General features: G+C 37.5%; 1 protein-coding gene across 9 annotated transcripts in view; it reads right to left on the bottom strand.

The window, feature by feature from the left end:
- The window catches only part of LOC105256551 (serine/threonine-protein kinase MARK2), a 91,891-nt gene that overhangs the window by 33,800 nt on the left and 40,873 nt on the right, over positions 1-17,218 (bottom strand). For 2 of the 9 annotated variants that reach the window (XM_025408881.1, XM_025408883.1), the window contains exon 1: positions 5,667-6,216. The exons of 5 other annotated variants lie outside the window; for them this stretch is intronic. The gene's annotated coding sequence lies outside the window, so the exon portion shown is untranslated. Of the gene's footprint in view, positions 1-5,654; positions 6,217-17,218 lie in introns of those variants that run through there. 2 more of the 9 variants (XM_025408882.1, XM_025408884.1) reach the window with 2 other exon arrangements.

Below are 17,218 nucleotides of genomic sequence, written 5' to 3'. Positions count from 1 at the left end.
TTTATCGATACGGAGAAAACAATTTACCTCGGCGACGAGATTCAATTTAATTCGACGGCGATTATTTTCCTGAAACTAACTTTCCCATCACTGATCTTGTTCAATTCTCTCGCATGATTACGATATAATTTTACTCCAGCCAAGTGCGTACTTTACTAAGGAGGAGGCCGAGTAAACGGGAAGCTGGATTATTTTCAGAGATGCGCGCGCGACGATCGAGTGAAATAACGCACGCGTATCCTCAAGGCGGGTAATGATGCATCCCGGCACTTTATCGAGAAGAAGGAGGGGTTAAAAAAAGAAACGCGCGCTAAAAGTGGGAGAATGCACGAAGGATGCACTTCCTCGGGACACCCACGTTCCCGCGCGCGATAACCACCGCCCCTCGAGTGTCCTTTATGGAGCGAGACGAGGCCCCATCCATCGTCTCGCGCGCGAGTGTTGTACTTGGTCGTCGGAAAAGCCGGCCGGATGGAGAACGTCTTTATTTCCGGCAGGGCCGTTAGCGGGGCGAGGAAACAAGCTCTAAAAGCGTCGACGAAGGCTATAAAAGTGCGGCCGCGATCAGCAATTTCCGAACGAGCGCCACGATCTTGATCTTATTTACAGTAGGAGAAGAGGCTTTTAATGGATTACGCAACGCATTCCTTCAATGTATCCGACAATGACTTTATTTCGAAATAAATTAGTCTCGTATTTTTCTTCGCGATAAAATGTAATAGATATTTTAAATTCAAAGCCTAGAAAAAAAATAAAAAAACATTATTTTTTTTATCTTTTATTCTTAACATCTTGCATCGAGTCTGTTGTGTTTTCCATGTCATTCCTGTTAATTTGAAGTATTATATATTTACTTATTATTATGATTCAATCGGAATGAATGAATACAAAATGTCGATAAATGTCGTGTCAGTGAATGTACCTCGTCCATGTAAAAAAAAAAAAAGAATGGCAGTTGTGCGCGCGTGCTGCGATGCGCGACTTGTGATTAGCGCGATAGCGCAAAATCTTTTGTTCGACGAACAAATACCTGCAATCACGGGAAAATGTTATTGAGAGACAGGCACATGCTATCGAGACAAATTGACACGGGTAGATTTGTGTTCGAAAAAAATTGTCGATTTTATCGCATTATCAAATACGTAAAAAATGTTTTAAAATATTTTAAGAAGACAATTTTTTTACCTAGGTGATTATAGCATCATTTTAGTAAAATAAATTTTAAGAATGATATTATTTATTTGTAGTTTGTAATAACAATAATTTCGTCCGTAATTAAAGCCATAAAAAATTTAGCGTTTTGAAAAAATAATGACCTTATTTTAAGATAAAATATCACTGATATCGTTTAAATTAAAATTGTAGTGACTTTTCTTTTATCTAAAAGCAAAAATTATAATATTTGCAATCGACAAATTCTATCTTTGTCAATTTTAAAGATATTTCTAAATCAATAATTGCAAATAATTTTGAAAAATATGTTGCAAACGAATTTGAGATATTTTTCAAAATGCTGTATTTTTTACGGTTTTGTTTACAAATGAAACTGTTACCACAAGATACGCACACAATAATTTTCTGTATTGAAAATTTAATTCATTAAAAGTAGAATGTCATTAAAAGTCATGTTCACATACGTTAATTTTTCATTGTAAAATGTTTTATGTGCCAAGGCGATAGCATTGCGAAACGCTAGCGGACACCATCCGCGAGAATATTTATGAAGCATAAAACAAGAAATAATTTTTCCTGCATGCCTCTTTTTATTTTCAAGTGTTTGCGCGCAGCAAGAGCTTTATCGCGAATTCGCTAAAATTTTGGAAAAATTACAATCTTACATATCGCGTATATAAATAATAAGCATCGGACATATAAATCGATGACAGTCGCATTGAACGACACACATTCTTGCCGATAAGAAATTTCACTTTGCCACATTGTGCAAGATAATCGAAATGTCACTTGCAGCGAGCGAGGAATGTGTGCTAATTCTGTCATCAACATTTATTGCGACATATATGTGTCCGCTTCCGCGAATTAATGTAAACCACGATCGGCTTAATTGCTGCATCAGATTCTCCGATGCACAAATCGTTAAGTATTACAATCGAATCCGATTGCTTCGGAGATCTTTCGTGCATTCTGCCTGCGCGTTAATGCCTACCCGTAGTCGAGGATGCGAATGGAAAAGACGAGTGGCGATTTTATTGTCTTTTTATGCGGAGGCTTTTTTATTCGCGAGACTTCCATTGTCGAGCGTGACAAAATACTACCTCGAGTAGCGCCTCGCTTCTGTCGGTCGAGAAAAAGGCTAGACGAATCGAGTAAACGAAGCGGATAATTACAATGTGACAATTGGATTCTCACGAGAAGAAATCGTCTTATGTCGCCAGGAAGGAAAAAGAGAACAAAAGAACCGAGAGTCGTAAAGCGAATCTGTTCACATCGCCTCTCGAGTAAGCTTTACGAACGAGCGTCAAATATTTTCGAGATACTTAGAAATTTCCGATAAAATATCGGTAATGATATCGTAGCCGATTTATCTCTGGGTCCGTCGTGGTTGCTTAATTAAAACTTCACGGCTATATAAGGCTCGGGCTTTTACAGGAGTACAATCGCTGCTTGTGATTCATCGAGCATTGCGTATATTTCTCTTTGTTACTTTTTTTTTTTCGTCTGCACGTTTCGATATCTTATTTCGGACATCGTCGTTCAAAGGGAGAAAAAAGGAGCTCTCGCGACCGAAAAACAAACTTCCCTTTGTTCCTTGCGAGCAAAACGGGAAACGCGGACGGGCATTTGAGAATCGCAGATTGCGCGTTATCTCGCCGGGGAATAATAGCCGCTTAATCAAACTTTCCCCGCCGAATCTGCAATTAAACCCGCTGATATATACGCCGGGGTCGTTCACGAGCGCGATAAACCCCGAGACCCTTGGCGCTCTTTTCGTTCAAGTAACTCTCATCGTCACGATTGCATCTCTCTTAAGCTCGCGCTACTCTTGCTTGATTAACCACTCGCGATCAGCGTAATTCCCCACGTTACGAAATATTGTCCACATTGTAGATATCGCTGCGACATGAATAAAGAAAAAAAAAAGAGCGATAAGGAAAATTGTTTGTCCAGAAAAAATTAATGCAACTTCTTATTAAAAAACGCTGGATTATTTTTGTCTTTTAGAAACAATTAATGCAACTTCTTATTAAAAAAAAACAAAATTAGATACGAGGGCACCGTTATACCTGATGGAAATCTGTAATTTCAGCGTGTGGAATTCCACGCACGAAGAAGTTTGCAACGATAATGTATGTTAAACAATGCGTACATGCTGGACTTCGCCCTGAAAAGATCAGCTGTAACGCGTTATTTAGAAATGCTATTGGTTTATGCATATAGATAACTATGATTAAGCGACACGTTGGTGCAATCTAAGAATAATCGCAGCTGCTCGACGCTTTTTTTGCTTTCGGCGAGACAAAATCGCGTACATTCTATTGAATTAACGATAGCAACGTTCCATTACACAGAAATGACACATTTTTTGCATGTTTTAGGAACGCGATCGTTGTTAACTGTCAAGAAATCAATTGCTGCGAATTATGTCGTGTAAATACCACTAGCTATAGTGTATTATTTTCAATTAACGCAAGACAAGATCTTTCTAAAGCACGACGACGTAAGAATCTTTAATAATGGAATAATAACGAGCCAATTTATGTCTTAATAAGTTTATCACGACTGATAATATATTCAACATAACAGCATAAGTGATAAGGAGATAATAATATGCATAGTGAATTTCCTCCCTTTGAGATCTTCTTTTATAGAAGAACAAAAGTGTGATAAAAACGAAATAAATTTAACGATAAACATAATAATGCATGTTTCTTGTCGCATCTAAATTTGCAGTAAATTTGTTTGTGAGTCAACGTTAAAGATTTCACACTTTTAAGATTTCATTCATGTTCAAACGGCTCACATTTTTCAGTTTTCTAGATATGGATCCTTGCGTAACATCGTCCGATTACTATTTTCCTGCGCGATAAACTTATATCATTTTCCGGGAGGCCATTAATCTCTCGAGATTACACATTATTAATGGGAGATTGTCAAGTTGGACAAAGAGTCGAATCACCGGAGGAAAGAAAATTCTTCGAAAAGTCGCGATATGCAACAATATCGCCGAGGGTAACAGACTTCTCTCGTTCTAATTACGCTCGCGAACCGTGGAATAATATGAGCGATTATATAAACCGTTAATTCTAATCCACGCGCTTCCGTTTGCCCGTTCTTTCGTTCGCCTCTAATTCGCACGAAAAAGAAAGGAGGTGGAAAAGATTACCTTAACCGTAGGCGACTCATTACGGTAACTAATAACGCGAAGCGTTTTCGGCCACGCTTGCGGATTTTCCGTCTTGTTCTAATTTTTAAAGCAATTTTTCTTTTTCAAAAAACTCCATGTATTCTCGTTTTCCGAAACGAGATAATACACAGGGTGTCAGGGCGATCTCTTCCCAAAAAAGTTCCTGCAGCTTACCTCGAGAGCTTTTCAAAACACTATAATAGAGTATTTTTTCATCGAGTACTTTTCGAGTTACGAGGCTTGAAATAATTTCTTAATTTTTACATAAACCATAAAATATCTAGAAAAAAAATGTAACTGTTAATTGCAAATTAGATATTTTTTCTTCGAAACAATTATGTGTTTTCTTTACACCAATTGATTCATTCATCATTATTTCATCATTATTTCATCATTATTTCATCATTATTTTGTACATAAAAATTTTAAGATAAGATAATTGAAAAATATTTTAGGATAAGATAATTGAAAAATATTTTACTAGATATTTTATGATTTATGTAAAATTAAGAGATTATTTCAAGCTTTACAACTCGAAAAGTACTCAATAAAAGAAATACTTTATTGTAGAGTTTTGAAAAGCTCTCGAGGTAAGCTTTTTTGGGGGAGAGATTGTCCCGGCATCCTGTATATAATTCGACCTATATAAACAAGAACAGAATATAAAGAACGATAAATACCCAATGTAAATAAATGATAAGAATAGAATACAAATGGATTACTTTTGTAAATATGATTTGTAATGTAAATTAAGCGGGAATTAACACCGCTGTAGCGTGAAATTAAATTCGTTTTGCAAAGCAACGCGCCCGAGGGTCCTTTTTTTTGGGGAACAATGCAGAATTATCATTCGGATCGCTCAGAATGAACGAGCCGTTTTGTGAATCCCGGATGAAACCGATCGCGCTTTTGTGGCTTACACGAGTAAATCGCGCGATTCTGCGTGCTCGTACACCACTCGCGTGATGTAACGCCGTAAAATCCCGCGAATTTGTTTATTCTTCTCTCTTGTTGGCTCAAGAGACTTGGCGAGGTCGACACGCGGAATCTTGTGTGCGCGAGCTAACCTTGCTAAGGACGCACAGTTTGCTCGTCGTATTAACAGGAATCTGCTCGCTAATTCAATTTTTCCGGCGAGACATTTTTGTTATGTAACACAGATTACATTAAGAAACTAGATGAAACGTCAAAAATCGCGATAATTTAACTAACATTGCTAATGACTATTAACGCGTGACCGGAAAATTCTTGCTTTATACGTTGATCAAGAGGACCTTGTACATATATATACCATCGTAATTACATAAATTCTCTGTCTATCTTGCGTCTGTCGCGCACAAGTGGTACACATAGCGATCGGAGCACAATTGAACGAAGCCACCTAGACACGATCACTATTGTCACAACTTACTACAATCACCAAGCGTCGTAAAGAGACTTGAAATTTCCACGCGAGGAATCCTCGGCAAGCATACAACACTTTTCCCGATATCTCCTTCGTCGAGCTGCTACGCCACGATCACATTATCGCTCTCCCGCTGATAAAGAACTTCGGGCGTGATCGCGGCTCTTCGCGAGGGTCCAAGGACCCGAGGGACTCGCGGAACGAGTCTGCCGAAAAACGCGGCGGAGAGAGGAGGAGAGGAGGAAAAGAGGGACAGAGAAAGAGAGAGAGAGAGAGAGAGAAAGAAGGAAAAAAAACGGAGCACACGGCGTGGCAACCAGCACTCGTGACACGCGGCGTGACGCACTGAGATGCGGTGCGCGCTCCTGTCGCTCGGTTCGTCTCGGCTCGGCTCGGCTCGGCTCTGTCTCTCCATCCGGTCGGCGAGATACGACGCGACTCGCCCGCTCGCTCGCTCGCTCGCTTGCACGCGCGACGACGACGACGCGACCGGACTGCCGCTCCGCGACGCCGGCAGCCGGCGAAAGCGAGCCGCGGCGGCGGCGACGACGGCGGCGGCGGCCGACGTTCGTGACTCACGAAGCAACCAGCCAGCCGTTCCAAGCGCGCCTACTACCGTACATACGACGAGCCCTGGTGTGTAAGTGCCGATAGCAGGGCCGTGCGTGCCGCTCACGCCGCCCGACTCGTCTCCCTCGTCCAAGATTGAGGGCAGAATTGAAGAGACTCGGTGGAAGTTGTATAATTTTGTCGTAAGACTCCGGTTTTTTTTTAGACAGATAAATGATACCAAAATTTAGAGTAATTTATGAATTCCTTTTTAGAGAGGATTTTAGGTATCTTGAATATATTTTATTATCCTTCCTTTTGGGAATAAAACATGAGATGGTTATAATTGGCTATAATTTTTTGATATAAAAAGTTGCAATGGTTAGATAATAAACTGAGCTAATTTTGCTCTAATATTCCAAGTGAGTTGATACTTTGAGTTGTAGCAAGCGTTATCTCGCGTTTTATATCTCTGAGTGTGCCTCGAGATATTTATGATGCATCGACTGTTTTAATGAATTCCTACATGTTTTAGAACAGAAATATCGACATTACGCATAAATGCGATCTTGTCCCATTATAATTCTAGATTTTGAAATCCACTTTGCAAATCAGGAAATAAACATCTATCTTAACCAAATCACTCGATCGTCAACTTCAACAACCGCGGTTGGCGGAGAAACGCAAGGGAGAAAATTCTGCGTCGAAAAATTCATCACCTTCCGCGCGTTCGATTTTTCCCGTCAGCTGCATCTGCGATGCAACAAGGTGCAACGATCGCGCGTAAAAAGATCGAAAACCGGAGCGAGGGGAGAACCGCGCGCGCGCGCGAATCACCTTCTCGCGATCGCTCGAGGATTCGCTCGAGATCGTTCCCGTGAGTAAGTCTCCCCTTGTCTGGATCGACGAACACTTACTGGCTGACCTCGGGCCCGAAGTCTGGCGGAAGACTGATCGCCCGAGAGCTGGGAACTTCTTCGGGCCCCGCTCGCGTTATCCCGGCAGTTGTGCGATCGCGACCTTCGTACTCCCCCGCTCTGGGACCGATCGATCGGAACGGGAGCCGATCGGAACGGGAGCCGATCGTGAAACGAATCGCCGATTCACGGATAACGGAGAATTTAAAAAAAAAATGGAATAACTGCGACGTACATATTTTTTTCTCGTTATTGTTACATCACGCAGTTTTGCGCTCGGTCAATTTTAATCCCTTAATTATTTTCAAGTATCCGCGCGGAAAGCTTGTGATAATCTCTAAAAGAGGCTCGAGAATTCTTGGCGAGTAAATTCGAGATAAGTAGGACTTTCGAATTAGGAAGGACAGGTATCGAAAATGTGTATTGCCTTTAATTATAAAACAATAAATTAATGGATTCTTTTATTCTTTTTTGTCCAAGGATGTGATGATATATATATATATATATATATATATATATATATATATATATAAATCACACGATAATTTAACACTAGATAGAATGTATGTATATATATATATATATATATATATATATATATATATATATATACATTCTATCTAGTGTTAAATTATCGTGTGATTTTTTTTTTCGCAAGCCTTGGACGTTTTTGCTCCGATCACTAAATCCGGTAAAAGTTCGATGACATAAAGATTATAGATGGACGTGGGACGAATCGATCTTAGATTAAGAAACCGTTGAAACGCAAGGAGGTGTAACTATTTGGATGGATCTGTTCGTTACGCTTAGAAAGGTACGAAGAAAGAAATAACGTTTCTCTTTTCGATTTTATCGATGATCTTGAAATTGAAGATCAACGATTCCACCGAGCACACCGAAAAAAATAAGTGTCAAATCGAAACTTATATACTTAAACTAACGTGTTCATTGTTTCGTATATACGCAACAATTTGTAATCTTCTTAGAAGAATTTTAAATTTCAACAATTTTATAGTCTTATTTTAATATTGTAATTGTCATCTCAAGAATATATAATTATTTAATTCTATTTTAAGAAAATTATAATCTTTGATTTAAAAATGTTATTTTCTATCCAACATTGTTTCTTTTCCATTCAAGAAAATTAAATCTTAAATCATAATATATTTTTCCTGATGAACTATATAAAATGACTTCTTAGCAATTATATTTGTCTTTAATTAACGCAATAAAATCTCATTTCAAGATTACATTTCAAGATTATGTTAAAACTAAATATATTTTCAAAATAAGAATGTCCTTTTTTTCGGTGCAGTACGAATATAAATAAATGTAGGAACGAATAACTGTAAAAATTGATTTGATCAGCTGATTCATCCGTGGTAGCGAATTTTTATCTCAGGACAACAGGACGAGCGTTTAATGTTGAACACGATGTTCGTCACGTTGATCTAGTTGTTTTTAAAATCCAGGAGCTAATTTAGTCCTTTTTCTGGAAGCTGATTAGAGGAAAAGGCGCGCCGAGCGGTTCCTCTTGGGCGATTTCACGGGTAAATATACGATAAGATTCTCCAGGAAGCTGGCAACTCGAGATTCGCTGAACCGTGGAAAAGGCAGGCAGAAGCGGAAACATACGGTTACAAGGATTATGCCGTTCTCGTTTTTTATTACTTTTCTCACAGAGATGGACCACCCGTGGTATGCGCGTTGATTAGCTTCTCTCATCTCGAAGAAGGATTCAGAAGAGGCAGAGGCTAATACCCTCGATTCGCGGAGGTAATTTTTTTCCTAGCGTCGATGGATTTATGTTATTTTTCTCTTTTTATCTTTGTTTTCCTTTTATATATAATTTTTTCAATAATGTTTACTCAACAGATTCGCTTTTAGAGCAGAAACTGTCGAGAGAAAGCGCAGTAAATTTTTACATAATCGGAGATAACAGTCAGTTTCAAGGAAGTTTCTGGAGTTGATCGGATCTATAGTTTGTTGATTTCGTTTTATACTACAATTTTGAATTATTCCGAATGTCGCGTTTACTCACAGGAGGATTAATTGCGCGGCTTATATGAAATTCGCGGTGCGGGTTCCAGCTATTGTAAGGGATTTTATCGGGGCCACCGTGACTAAGGCCGAAATAATTGGAGCGCGAAATTCGCGTGTTTTTCCAAACGCCGATATCGCTTTTCAAAGACGCGGCCGAAAACACCTGCAGTTTTCTCCGAGAAACAGCTGTAGCAAAATATTATAAATACGAACAGTAGCGTATCGCGCACGATATCTAGCGAAATGTGTACACGTGGGCAACTGAGATAAAAAATAAAAATTTAAAGAGGCAAATAAGATAAGAGAATGTAGATAAGATACAAATACAAGCCTAGCTACAGGTACATCTCGTGCATAGCGAGCGTATTTTTTTTTTTTACAAGTACATCTGTTCACGCTTCGAGCTGAACTCAATTCCTTTAATAATGATTCGCTCGGCAGATTGCAGGCGAAGCGTTAACGTCGACGTACCTCTCTCTATATCTCCCATTTCTACAATCTCCCAGATCAGTCTATAGAATCAGGGGGATCTCTCGTGAAGCTATACACGACAAATGGCGGAGTCGAGTGATACGCAGGTATCGGTAACTGGCGCATAGCTGTTCTCGGTTTATACAAGTCGTTTCCTTGAAAAGAGATGTAAATTGAAGAGAGTTCAAAGACTCAATTCAAATAACTGTATTAACAGACCTAGTTTAGGAAGTCGTTCAGGTGAATCGACGGAGACACATCGAAATATGATGTTTCACAGACCTGCAAGATATAAGAGATCACAGATCGAAGATATTATCGAATCGAAATGGATGTCTTTGTAGACCCGTAGGTTCAGATTGCTACCTAGATTGCTACCTGGCTGGGAATCACATCGATAATTGAGTTTTTGAACGGTAAATGGAGTTTTTTTTTGCAATCATCATCGGCTGCGACGCCAATGATATCGCTCGGGAATCAACCGGCCATCGAATCGTGAGAACAATTATTGCGCGATATCGTTCGCGGTACAAAGGATCGCGTGAGATTTCTCCGGCGTTGCCTCCTCCTTTTCGACTTCCGTTCGCGTACGGCAAACGAGTTTTACATTCCGGCGCGTCCAAAGGGTTTCACGCGGCGCGATTATCTCCGTCTCGGGCCGAGTATCGAGTTTGCGTCGCCTAGCGAATCGCAGGAAAGAGAGAAGGAAAAGAGGACGAAAAAAAAAAAAAGAGTTCCGGCTGAATAGACATGTTAATAATACATCGAGATTCCCCGAAGGCTGTTTAAAAATGTTTTAAAAAATAATAAAATCATCTTTGCACCTTGCGCCCCTCAACATTTATTATATAATTCATATAGCGATTTCATAAGAGGGAAAAAAATTTCGTCGACGCTCATGCTTTCTTAATGGCAAGCAAACCGCTGATGACAGGCTTCGCCGCTTATGGCAATGCCGTTTGCCGACAGATGGCGGCACTAACTTAGCTAATGAATGCACTATGTCATTAAAGAGACGCGATTAAAATGCATGCGGACAATTGTATACTGCGTAATTCGTGTCATCTGCTTGTTATATAATACTAATACTAATAATACTAATTATTCGATCAAATTTTATTCCATTATTCTAATTTTATTTGCAAATGTTTTAAATAACTTAATAATTTAATAATTTTTTATATTGGATATCTATAGTAGAATGAGTTAAATCGAAGAAAGTCCTCTATTGTTTCGCAATAATTAATGCACAATTTTTGCAATAATTAATGAAAAATTAATTTAAGAAAATCAGTTAACCTGCACAAGTATAAGTAGCAAAAAAGACAGCTTATTATTTTACATTTATTAGTCTCGTGGCAAAGCGTTGGGATTAATAATTAAACATGTAATTGTATTGTGTACTAGTGGAATGTCTTTTTGTCGCACATTATATTGATCAATTTTTTTAAAAATTAATGTCCCATTAATTATTGCAAAAATAGTAAAAGCACCGCCCTATTCAATTTAACTCACTTTACATGAATTATTATCAGATATATAAAGCACCAGATTTTAAATTATGAAAAAACATTCGCGACACGAATATGTCTCAAATTTTCAGCTTATTCAATAATATCATTTACAAACAACAGACTTTTATTTTTGCGGAGGAGAAACAGACGAAACGGCATAAAGTAAAGGTTTCCCGCGAAGTACTTTCTCGTTATTACTTTCTTTATTTTAATGCACTCGATGTACCCAAATAAGTAGCTTGTTATAGATTCCTCGTGAAAGTACGCTCTACTACTTAAGCTTAATCAAATTACATAAGCGACTATAGACACGCATTTACTTTTTCTCGCCGAATGAAACATGAGATAGAAAGCAAAGAGATATAATCGAGTATATATCTTTGTTATTGTATCTTATTAAAAATTACCGCGCATCAGATAATTCCAAGCTTCAAAAAGCGTATTCAACATTGCTTGAATCTTTCTTTGTCCTTTTCTCTCATGTGAATTTTTGCTTTAAGAAAATTAGTTTTTCCGCAGAAAGAATGGGAGAAAAGAGAGAAAAATATTGCATAATATAAAACTCTAATAATTGAAAACTGTAGAACTTTACTTCGTTAAATAAATATATTAAATATATTATATTTAAATATATTAAATATATAAATCTACTTCGTTAAATAAATATAAATTTAATGCATATAATTTAAAAGATTAAAAGACACATACTGATAAAAAATACATTCGATTAAAAATACATTTGTCAAAAATCGTAAACTTTCTCGATTGCATAAGAGTTACCAGTCTGGTGAGTCATGCTTATTGTAACGGTACTTTACGGGAGCGATTAACACGGGCATTTCCGCGGAACCAGTCGATAATTATGCTCTTGCGGTGTTTTGCACCCAAATGCATAGTTATGAGGCAACGGCGAAAGTAATATCGGCGCGCACGTGATTAAATCCACGTATTGTTGAGCTCTTCGAGGAGGGTAACGAAGGCAGAAAAGTGTGCTTATGAAACTTATGAATATTACATATGCCGGGACGATGCATTACACGATCGCGTTATGTCGTTATCCCTCTCGCATCGTGACCGAGCACGGTTGACCTCGTGCAAGTATGCGGAGTTCGAGAGGTTGACGAGCTTGTACAGAAAAAAATATATACTGCATTCAAGTAAAATATTACTTGTTTCAAGTATATCACAAGTTTATATATCCGCAAATATGTCATAGGTTCACCAATTAAATTTAATTGAATATATTCTGAATTCTAGTAATATTTGTCTAGTCTAATAATATTTGAAATGCATGTTCTAATAATAGTCTAATAATATTTTAAATGTATTTTAGTTTGATTTTTCTTTGATACAATTTTACAATATTCTTGAAGAGAAAATAAATTCTTCTTTCGAGTACATGATAATGAGATTTTCTAACACACTTGTGACGAGTATACTTTAAGATTATTATCAAGAATATATTCTTTGTTGAAGAAAGCTATTGCTTAAAAAAAGAAAAATCAACTAAGTAATCGCTTTTCTTGGCAGTAGAATGATATTTTTCTCTGTGTGCGATGAACTTTTCGAGCCCTATCTAAAGCTATCCGCTGCTTCGTACAATACATATGTATGCGTTTTTTTCGTAAAATTTAAAATAGGTTGATTTATAAAATTTGTAACGATAAGAACAAAAATACTTGCAGATAATGTAATCCGTTTTCGTTAAATAATGTAATTTCCTAGCATAATTAAAACGTCGCGAGACAAGATTGACAAGACAGGATTGAAACATTTTTGCTCGCAAATTCTCAATTTCGAACGAGGGCAAAGTGTCGCGTTGTTACCAGTTAATTTGTTACAGGGAACGAGAATAGTTTCCAGCGATCGATATATCGAGAGACGGAGGAACGTCTTTCACGACGTGAGCGGCTCTTCCAAAGATTCCCCGGCACATTATATCCCTTAGAGCGGCGATTATTAACAGACCGGGGCTTCTCGAAGCGAGAAAACTTAAACGCGGAGATGCGGTTTCGCGACCCACGCACGGTCGATGCAACTTTCCCACACGTTAAACGTGATTAGCATCGGCGTTCTTAATAACGTGCAGCGTTAGAGAAGCTCCAAGGAGAGCGTTAAAAGGATCTCTCTCTCTCTCTCTCTTTTTTTCTCCCTCCCTCCCTCTCTCTCTCTTTCTCTTTTTTCTCCCTCTCTCTCTCTCTCTTTCTCTCTCTCTCTTTCAAGTGCATTAGAGTGAACTCGTTTTTTTCAAACGAGGAAGAGTCACGCATGACACATCTGCCCGCACGTAATGTAATGATTATACATACATGCATATGCACATTAAAGTCAATCGCAAGTGGCGTATCACGGCAAACATAATTGAAGAGCCAAGTGTAATAGCAGCGTAGATTTACATGTTTATTCACGGAGAGAGGTGTAGTAATCGTTATAAATTAGAAATGTATTAGCATATTCATTTGCGGATCAATAAACTCTAACACTTATTTTCAAACACTTTAAATATTTTTTTTTATCTTGGAAAAAATATATCTTCTTTTGCTTCCGAATCATGTTCTTCTTATCGAATGTATACGAATGAAATGAGAAGCTAGAATGGGAAATTTGTCACGCAGGCTTATACACATAGATATTTCACTTTTTGCTCATTTCTCGTATGCCATTTAGTCACGAAATAACGCGACCTTCACGCTCGCCATCATATTTTGGCGTGTTCATTTCCTCCCGTGACGAATGCATTTGTATTCGCGCGAGTACATTTTTCACGAAGCGAATAATTATTGGCGTTCCGAGGCTCGCGTTCACGCATGTATCAGAATATCCTGGAATAAAATAAGATCGTAAGAATGTTTACGGGAACACGATCGTTAATACGTTCGTGTTACGCATAATAACGTGAGAAATTGGAGAGTAAATCTCTCGAGCCTCGCATCGCGATTTCGAAATGCGAATTTAAATTTGAGCGATTGAAGGGGAGCGTTTTCTTCCGTAACGGCGGATTCGCAAGTAGATCGTCAAGCCTGGAAAATCAATCTCCATCTCTAATTCCCTTTGAACCATCTCGGAAAAACTCGCGTCTGCTGTAAGCAATTTACGAGACTATCGACTCGCAATTTCCTCTCTTCGTTACTCGTGACCTATGACACTTGAATGTGCTCATTCTCGATTCCATCGCACGTCACGTGTCTCGACAAGAAGCTTATCGCTCGGAACATCATAAGGCAATTGATTCTGTTAGAATAATTCTAAAAGAACAAAACGAAGAAAGATTCTTGTAGAAATAAATAAATAAATCAGGATGTTTTGCAAACTCAGAAAAAAAGTTTGCTGACTTTTCCAGGTTTTCCAGAAGCCAAGAATTACTCCGGTCAATTTTTTAATATTACTTTTTTCAAAATGCATAATTTGCATAAATTAATTAAATGAGTTGAATCAAAAGTTTTTAAACTATTTTTATCAAAAGTTTTTAAACTATTTTGATTGAAAAATATAGAATTTAAATAATGCTCAATATCAAAAATACTCATTTTATTTGCTGGTAAAAATATAAATTTTGTGGAACACGTCCATAAATAACCGATTTTCAGCAAAAACAAAAAATTAGCGCACTAAGAGCCAAGATAAAATCTACATTTGTTTTTAAAAAAATTTCAAATTAATGAGGAAAAAATGTTGAATAATGTAAAAAAATCGAGATAAATTGTTAAAATTCCTGACTTTTCTGACATTTCAAGAATTATGAAATTCTCTGACAATCCGATTTTCCAGATTTCTGTTAGACACCCTGTTAAATACAAACACATGTTCGTATATGTGTATATATATAATGTATATAAGTATGTATCTATATAGTTAGATACAGGCATATAATTACTCTTGTCATGGCTGGAGCCTCAGGCTCAATAGCTATTCAACGTTCTAATTGTCCTCACATCATCAACCAAACAATTATGCTGATGCAAACAACTGCAACGTAAATGGCGTAATTAATGCCAGCTTCGAATACCCGGATAATGAACATGGTGTAAATTGTCTCCAAATTATCAATCGAATTAGGAATGCGCGTTTCTGAATAATAATTCATACATTTCTGAATAATTATTTATACAATGTGTTAAGAGAAGAATAAAGTTTATGACGTGTTCAATGCCATTCTACAACGATATCGACACGTGCATGTACGCAAATATTTCGATATTAATAATCTAAGAATATTTTTTTGATTTCTAATATTAAGAATATTAAAAATCAAAGAAAATGCTATTTTGTGTGTAATCTTTTTTAAGAACGTTGCCCTGATTTCCGAAATATCCGAATCTTTCCATCTTCCTCCCTCTTTCTTAATGCTTTTGATTCAAATAGTAACGAATAATATAATCATGTTTTCGAAGCTGAAGACTTGTATTTACCAAGAATACAAACTTGCAATACAAATATCGATCAAACAATATTTTTGCTTTTCCATTTAATTATGCAAATGACAATCTAATCGCGAACTATATATTATACTAGTAGAACTTATTGATTCAACGTATTGATATCAATCGTGTTTATTCAAAACGCTAGAAAGTCTAAAAAGATTTATTATTTTCACATTTCTTGTTTTCATAAGAAATGAATTATATGAAAACGTCTTCCGGCGCACAATCATCGTCCGTGAATCGAAAATGTCCATTCAGGCGCTTCAACAGCTGATGAACGATGAAGGTGCCTTTTACGATTTTATAAATGCACATGACAACGTGGCTGATGGGAGGCAAAAATAGTTTTCTATTTCGTGAAATCAGGCGCTTTCGCGGGGTAACTTATCTCGTGCATCATTCTTCTATCTCAGAGGGAATCAATAAATTCAATATACATCAAGACATAATTAAACGATTGTGATAAAACGATACCACAAAAGTGATGTCGCATCAATAAATAGTGAGGGAAAATTTGAGGGAATAAGTAAAGCTGATTGATGATATTTTAATCGTGCAACGATCGATCTTAAATTGATCGAAGAATCCATTGTAAAAATTAAGATTGACAGAGACAAAATGTACGAACACGATGGTAGAAAATATTTCTCCCTTGTGAGGGAAATTGATTTGCCCTATTTGTAGAAAGCGTATTCGGCAATGGCACGATTACCGCAGTCAGTCAACCGCCGATGGATTTCGCAAGAATCTATTCCGCATCGATGCCTCCGGTTTCGCTGGTATCGGCGCGATAAATCTGGCCATTCATCAAACGCGAAAACGGACCCGCATCGAAAATCCATGCGAAATCCATTCGGGTTAGCTTCCCAGAGAGGCAAGGAAGAAGCAAGGTTCGCTCTGTATGAGTCTACGAACATGTACGTGCTGTGAGCAGGAATGACGAAATTTATCGATCATAAATATACGACTCGATCGTTTCGCGTTTTACAAGAAGGTCGCGCGCACGAGATCGATTTCGACCTATTTTCGGCGACGTACTTCGTACAACGTCGAGCCCATAAATGATCTCGGTTCGATTTCACGTAACAGCATTTTTCTACCTTTTGATTAGATCAAAGAACACACGTTTTCCGTTATAATCGCATCGGGATTGAATTTTTTTTCATCGAACACTCTCACAGGCGAGAATAGTGATTTCCTTTTCCCGACTCGTTTCTGTAGCTTTTTTTAGCACGAGAGATAATTTTATTCTGATTTCTTATGGCGGTATCACGTTGACGCAATGCTTTTTTTTGCGTACTTGAATGTAATATAACACTATGTTTTAAAGAGAATTCCTCGTAAATGTAATTTTTCTCTACGTTTTGATTAAATCAAAGATTTTATTACACGTGTTTCGTGTTATAATCGCTTCAGTTTTGAAATTTAATATCCACTCGTAACGTATGCTATTGAAGTTACAGAATTTCGCAAAATGAAGAAAACCGGTTTCGTAATACCAAAGTAAAAATCGCAAAAACTCGATGAGAAGTTTT

The sequence above is a fragment of the Camponotus floridanus genome, unplaced genomic scaffold (genome assembly GCF_003227725.1).
Source record: "Camponotus floridanus strain SB8 unplaced genomic scaffold, Cflo_v7.5 scaffold24, whole genome shotgun sequence".
Taxonomy (NCBI): Eukaryota; Metazoa; Arthropoda; class Insecta; order Hymenoptera; family Formicidae; genus Camponotus; species Camponotus floridanus.
This window is presented reverse-complemented; position numbering and strand designations above follow the sequence as displayed.